The sequence below is a fragment of the Myotis daubentonii genome, chromosome 10, assembly GCF_963259705.1.
Source record: "Myotis daubentonii chromosome 10, mMyoDau2.1, whole genome shotgun sequence".
Lineage (NCBI taxonomy): Eukaryota > Metazoa > Chordata > Mammalia > Chiroptera > Vespertilionidae > Myotis > Myotis daubentonii.
Window position 1 is genome coordinate 49,499,202 of NC_081849.1, and position 7,857 is coordinate 49,507,058.

Here is a 7,857-nt window from a genome sequence, read left to right on the forward strand (position 1 = left end):
AATATGGCCATCAGACACCAACATGCTTTATTGTCACTCACAGTTTTCTGGGGAAATGCTCTTTGATCCCGCATCCTAACGACTGCCCTCTTTATCTGCTTCTGTGAAAAAGTAAAATCTCTTCGAAAGACTTGTCCACAGTAGCTGCTTCATCTTATTACTTCTTGTGACAGATTAATGATGGCCACTTTGACACTCCTCCCATTGAGAAGTGGGTAAAGAATCCTTCCCTTCAAGTTGGTGCTGATTCTGTGAATGCTTGGATTCATAAAATAGAGTGGTACTGTTTACTTGTACGTGTAAAGGCACAGCCTTGGATACTAGCAGCTTCTACCTTCTGTCACTTGGAACACTTGCTCTTTAACCTTGAGCGTCTGTGTAATACATCTGACCACCCCACTGGACTGTCTTTGTGAAAGTCCCTGAAGACATGGAGAAGGAAAGTGGCCAGCGAAGGCCAGCCTTCTAGCTAGGTCTAAGGCGACAGACATATACGTGAGTGAAGCCTTCTTGGACACTCCAGACTAGTCCAGCCACCAACTGAATACCACTGATGCACCTCAGTTGACACAATGTGGAGCAGAAGAATGGGCCTGCTGAGCCCTGCCCAAATTCTTTGCTCATTGTTTAGAAGCATCAGAAAATGATTGTTTGGCTTAGCAACTAACCTTAGGGAATAGCTCTAATCTCCCATTCTTTACTTAACCCATTCTAATATAGCTTGTGTTCCTTTCACTTATCTGTAGAATTTGCTCATACTAAATTGCCCATATATGCATCTATGTTATAAAATCCAGTGGTTTCTTCTCTGCTGTAATTGTATTTAACTTATAACCACGTTGGGCACAGATCACCGCTCCCTTTAAAACAAAACAAAACAGCCCTAGCTGGTTTGGCTCAGTGGATAGAGCATCAGCCTGCGGACTGAAGGGTCCCAGGTTCGATTCCAGTCAAGGACACATGCCCAGGTTGCGGGCTGAGTCCCCAGTGGGGGGCGTGCAGGAGGCAGCTGACCAATGATTCTCATCATTGATGTTTCTGTCTCTCTCTTCCTCTCCCTCTCTGAAATCAATAGAAATATTTTTTAAAAAACAACAAAAAATAAACACCTTTCCTCTCTGGTATTCTGTGATCCCATCCTCTCCCAGTGTTTCTCCTACCTTGTCGGTCTTCTTTGCAGGGTCCTCCTGACTCTGACCTTTAAATGATGAAGCCCTAGGGCTGGTTCTGAGATGTTTTCTCTTTACACATTCTCCCTCAAGGAGATCTCATCAATTCCAGTGGCAATTTAAATGCCATCAGGATGCTGGAGTTCCTAAAATGTACACTTTTAGTTCAAGCCCCTTACTGTGTCTTTAACAAATCATCCTTAATCTCTCTAGCATGCCCCCCCCAACAATCTTTGACATTTTTCCATTGTTTTCATTACTTATTGTTTCTGAAATCATCTTGTTAATTTGTGATCTGTTGCTGACTAATGGAATAGAAATTGATTGAAGTTTGTCTTGTTTCACCCTATGACCCCAAGGCATAGAAAAGACCCTGACCAAGAGTGATCCCTTATTAGGCATTTAATGATGGTTGCCTGGTGAACACTCACTTTGTATTCATTGACTGGCTGCCTGGTTGACATTACCACTGGGGGATGTCTCATAGTCTCTTAAAAATGTGTCCAAAGCAGAACTCTTGACGCCCCCGCCCCCATCCCAAAAGGTTATCTTTTCTAAACTCTCCACACTTTGGTAAATGGCACCACTACTATCCAGTTTCTCAAATCCAAAATCTAGGCATCTTCATCCATTCCTTTCTCTCACCAAATAAATCAGTCAGTCCCATGGGCTCCACTTCTGTATTAATTATCTATTGCTGCACAACAATTAAGTCAAAACCTAGCTGTTAAAAACAACAGACATGGTTATTTCATGGTTTCTGTGGATACTTCTGGCTCAAGGTTAAGGTCTCTCAGGAGCTGGCAGCCAGAGCGATGAGAGTTAATTTTATGTGTTAACTTGACTGGACTAAGGGATTTCTAGATAGCTGGTACATTACTTTTGGGAGTGTCTGTGAAAGTCTTTTCAAAAGAATTAGCATTTGAATCAGCAGATTGACTAAAGATCAACCTTCATCAAAGTGGTTAGAATCATCCAATCCTTTGAGGGCCTGAAAGGAACAAGAAGGTGGAGGAAGGAGGAATTCCCTGTCTTTAGTTGAGCTGAGATATTCATCTTCTCTGGCACTTGGATGTGGAAGCTTCTGGTTATTTGCACTTCGGAACTTAACATCAGCATATTTTATAATCTATGCAAAGATTTTTTAACAGGATGATAAATTGAATTTCATTACAGTTATAAATTTTCTGTTCATCAAAATAACATGATTGAGAAGGTGAAAAGACTCACCAAAAAGGGGAGAAACTAAGATGGGAGCATAGGGAAACACCGAAATTGCTGCTTCCTACAACAACTTCAAAACACAATAAAAAGACAAAACGGACATCATCCAAAACTTACAGGAAGGCTGGTGGAGTGGAAATTCTACAACTAGAAGGAAAAAGAAAATCACATTGAGGGTCAGGAGCTGCGGAAGTAAAGTGCAAAGGTACGGAGGCTCGAGAGTGCGCGGAAAGGGGCTGGTACCTGAGGACTCGGCTGTCTTTTTGAATCAGGAGGGAGTCACAAGCTCCCAACTGCTCTGAACTCTGGTTCTGGGAAGTCTCTGGGGACCCAGGACTCATACAGGGAGAAACTGGACTGTCTGGCAGCGGGCAGAACTCGGAACTTGAGGGCAGCTCTCCCTCAGAGGTGCTTGCAGCAATTAAATTATCAGGACACTGAGACTCCCGTGGCCCCTTAGGGCAGGGCTGAGAATCCGCCATAGTTCCTTGCTCCGCCCTTTGATTCCCTGAGACCCCGCCCCACCCAGGCTTTGGCAGAGGCTTTTGCATATGAAAGCCCTGGCCCTTTGCAACCTGAAAATTACCTAACAAACTGCAGCTGGGCCACAGACCCAGAACTTCCAACAGAAGGCCCAAGGCCCCACAGCAGCTTGCATTGCTTCACAGCTGGGCCTCATCAGGGCACCTCCAAACTCCAAAAAAGGAAGGGGATTCTGCAGTTCTCTTCATAGCTACTGCTGGGTAACCTCCAAGAGCCAGTGTACCCAGTGGTCAGAGGGGGACCATCCGGATTACAACTCCTCAGATCCATAAGGGACACACCCAGGAGGCAGACTCAGTGAGCACCAAAGCCCCACTGAAGCAAGTCTTGCCCCAGAAGGGTGTCTTCAGCACAGAAGTTCTCCCACTGCAGACACAGCCGATTCTCACTGCCAATTGGCCTGGAGGTCAATTCCTCCCAGTGATCCTACAACAATCAAGGCATAACTACAACAAGACTGTGCACAAAGCCCACAAGGGGGTGCACCAAGAGTGTCCACCTCAGGTAATGGGGGAGGCTGAGCCACTGGGCCCTACAGGACACCTAGCACACAAAACCACTCTACCAACACAGGGAAGCATAAAAAATGTGGAGACAAAGAAACAGGTCACAAATGACAGAAATGGAGGAAAGCAAATGACTGGATATAGAGTTCAAAACCACGTTTATAAGGTTTTTCAAGAATTTTATGGAAACCGCTGATAAATTTAATGAATCCCTCAATAAGTATAGTGAGACCATGGAGGACATGAAAAAGGACCAACTAGAAATTAAGCATACACTGACTGAAATAAAGAATAATATACAGAGATCCAACAGCAGACAAGAGGATCCCAAGAATCAAGTCATAGATTTGAAATACAAAGAAACAAAAAATACCCAACCGAAAAAGCAAAAAGAAAAAAGATTCCAAAAATATGAAGATAGTGTAAGGAGCCTCTGGGACAACTTCAAGCATACCAACATCAGAATTATAGGGGTACCAGAAGAAGAGAGAGGGCAAGATATGGAAAACCTATTTAAAGAAATAATGACAGAAAACTTCCCCTACCTGGTGAAAGAAATAGACTTACAAGTCCAGGAAGCACAGAGAACCCCAAACAAAAGGAACCCAAAGAGGACCACACAAAGATACATCATAATTAAAATGCCAAGAGCAAAAGACAAAGAGAGAAACTTAAAAGCAGCAAGAGAAAAAAGTCAGTTACCTACAAGGGAGTACCCATATGACTGTCAGCTGATTTCTCAACAGAAACCATGCAGGCCAGAAGAGAGTGGCAAGAAATATTCAAAGTGATGAATAGCAAGAACCTACAACCAAGATTACTTTATCCAGCAAAGCTATCATTCAGAATAGAAGGTCAGATAAACAGCTTCACAGATACGAAAAAGCTAAAGGAGTTCATTACCACCAAACCAGCATTATATGAAATGCTGAAAGGTATTCTTTAAGAAGAGGAAGAAGAAAAAGGAACTCTTACCATTTGCCACAGCATGGATGGAACTGGAGAGCGGATAAATACCACATGATCTCACTCATTTGTGGAATATAATGAACAACATAAACTGATGAACAAGGATTGATCCAGAGACGGAGAGGCATTGATTGGACTGTCGGGCCTTGGAGGGAAGGTAGGGGAGGGTGGGGGTAAGGGGGAAAGATCAACCAAAGGACTTATATGCAAGCATATAGGCCTAACCAATGGACACGGACAACGGGGGGGGGGGGGGGGGCGTGAGGGCATGAGCGGGGGAGGGGAGGTAGGGGGTAACGTGGGGATAAGGGCACATATGTAATATCTTAATCAATAAAAAATATATTTAAAAAAAAAGACTCACCCAAAAGTAGAAGAATATATATATATATATTTTTTAATATATTTCATTGATTTTTTACAGAGAGGAAGGGAGAGAGATAGAGAGTTAGAAACATCGATGAGAAAGAAACATCGATCAGCTGCCTCCTGCACATCTCCTACTGGGGATATGCCTGCAACCCAGGCACATGCCCTTGACCGGAATCGAACCTGGGACCCTTCAGTCCACAGGCCGACGCTCTATCCACTGAGCCAAACCGGTTTCGGCATATTTTTAATACAGATATCCACAATCCACAAAGGACTCATGCCTACAAATCAATAAGAAAAATAATGTCAACCAAAATTTTTGAAAGGCCAAAAGTTGAACATTCACCTCACAAAAGAAGACTCCAAATGGCCAGTAAGCATAGGAAAAGGTGTTTAATTCCATTAGTCATCTGAGGGTTGCTAAATTTCACAATGAGATATTTCTACATACCCATAAGAATAATTAATTTAAAAGAAAAAAGAAAAACTGATACTATTAATTGTTGGCCAGGAAGTAGAACAACTAGAACTCCCAAGCATTATGAGTGAGAGCACATGTTGGTCCAGCCACTTTGGAAAACTGCTTAACAGTACCTACTCAAGCTGCACATATGTATACCCCATTAGCCAGTAATTCTAATTCTGCATATATTTCCAACAGAAATGGTTATATATGTGCATCAAAATACATAGTACAAGAAAGTTCATTAGCCTTGAGTTCATAATATTGAAAAAAATACAACAAATGTTCATCAATAGTAGAATAGAAATAGAAATTGTGGTATATTCATACAAGAAAATGCTATACAGAATAAATGAAAAAGAATGAACTACTGTAGGCTGACAACAATGGCTTATTTATTGCTCATGCTACTATATGTCCACTGAAGGTTGGCTGCAGCTCTGTTGCCTATCATCACCAGACCAGGATCCAGTCTGGCACACAGACTATACCTAGAATATTACCAGTTTGGGGGCAAAGAGAAACAGTGAAATACATACCAACTCTTAAATTTCTACCTGGAAATGGCATATGTTACTTCCAATAACGTATCATTGGCTAAACTAAGGTCTATAGCCACTCTTAAGTTCAAGAGCATAGAGATGTATCCTCGGCCCACTGAGAGCAGCATGACAAAGAGAGAACCAGGGTGTTTGGGCAATAGTTGTCCAACCTACCATAGAAGTTGAGAAAAGTGACTATCTGGCTTCTCTCCTAGGCAAATAGAAATCATGCTGAATGTCTGTGTCTAGTGTCTTAGAAGTAGATGCTGAGAGAATTTCAGAAGCACATAATTTAATGAGCGAGTGCCTATCAGAAAAAAATCCTGGAAAGAAGCGAGGGCAGCAAGATAAAGATAAGGAAAGGATGGCCATATTTAAATGTGTTAATGACAGAGCACATCTGACTTTATTATTTCCACTAATTATGTATGTATTGTGTGTTTGAGTGACTTTCCTATATAATAAAGAAGTTATATGCAAATTAACCTTCACGCCCTCACAAGATGGCTGCCTATGACCAGGTCAGCAGGTGGGTTAGTGAGGGACGACCAAACGACTAAACAGCAGGCTGCATGGGCAACCAGGCTGGCAGGGGGGTTGTGAGGGGTGACCAGGCCAGCAAGGGGGGCAGTTAGGGGCAACCAGGCCAGCAGGGGGGGCAGTTTGGGGCAACCAGGCCAGCAGGGGGGGCAGTTAGGGGCAACCAGGCTGGCAGAGGGGGGCAATTGGGGGTGACTAGGTTGGCAGGGGAGACAGTAAGAGGAGACCAGGCCGGTGGGGGGAGGCTGCAGTTGGGGGCGACAATGCCAGCAGGGGGGACATTTGGGGGGCAATTAGGCTGGCAGGGGGGGAAGTGAGGGGCAACCAGGCCAGCAGAGGGGGGCAGTTGGAGGCAACCAGACTGGCAGGTGGGGCAGTAAGGGGTGAACAGGCCGGCAGGGGGGCGCGGTTAGGAGCGACCAGGCAGGCAGGGAGGGAACAGTTGGGGGCATCCTGGCTGGCAGCGGGGGGCAGTTAGGGGCAACCAGGCCAGCACGCAGAGGCAGTGAGGAGCGATCAGGCTGGCGGGGGGGGGGGGCAGTTAGGGGTTACCAGGCAGTCAGGCAGGTGAGCAATTAGGAGCCAGTGGTCCAGGATTGTGAGAGAGATCCTGGATTGGAGAGGGTGCAGGCTGGGCTGAGGGGAACCCCCCCCCCCCGCATGAATTTCATGCACCGGGCCTCTAGTTAGTATATAATATGATTGCTTTGAATATCAGCGGGCTTCTCATAGAATTCATTCAAGAACAGCTTATTTTCCAAAAGATCTTTATTTACATTCTACCCACAATCTTCAGATTCATTGCAGAAACCACTATTTTTTTTTTTCTGGAGTGGAAATTGCTAACAGTCCACAGAATGTTTCATCTGTTCTTCATTTAGGTTTTACTTCTTAATGGAATCAATGACACTCTGCAGGTTTATGTGATTCAGCTAAACTGTTTGAAACCACAGGATTCCTCTGCTGGGCAATGCCTAGAGATCAGTGAACACAATTTTGAGGTAAGTATTTATTTCACCCGATCCCAAGTCATCCCTGATGGACTGAGCTTTTTATGATATGCCTGTTCTAGACAGTATCAAGCTGAGTGTTAAAAGTTCTCACTGCATTCTCTGCTCCTACTTAAGCACGTTCTTCTTGGTTTTCCTCAATTGGATAACTTGCCTTTGACTGTGCTAATTATGGTCTTTCACATTTCCAGTAAATTGCTTTTCTGAATACCCTCATTGCATGGGAAAATAAATTCTGCAAGAGGTAAGTGATGTGTTTTCTTGCTATAGACAAATGCCTGCAGTATTGTGACAATACGAATACAGTACATCAATAATAGCAAGGGTGCACCAGGTGTTCTACGATGGTGTGGTGGAGTCACTAAATCAGCACTTTCCACCTCTTTTCCAATATCCTTTGGGTGCAGTGTTTTAAAACACTGGCTACATATTAGAATGGTATAGGGAGATTTTATAAAATACCCACGCCTGAACCCCAACTGGGCTGGAGGTGGTGGGACTCCATTTTTCTAGTGCCTT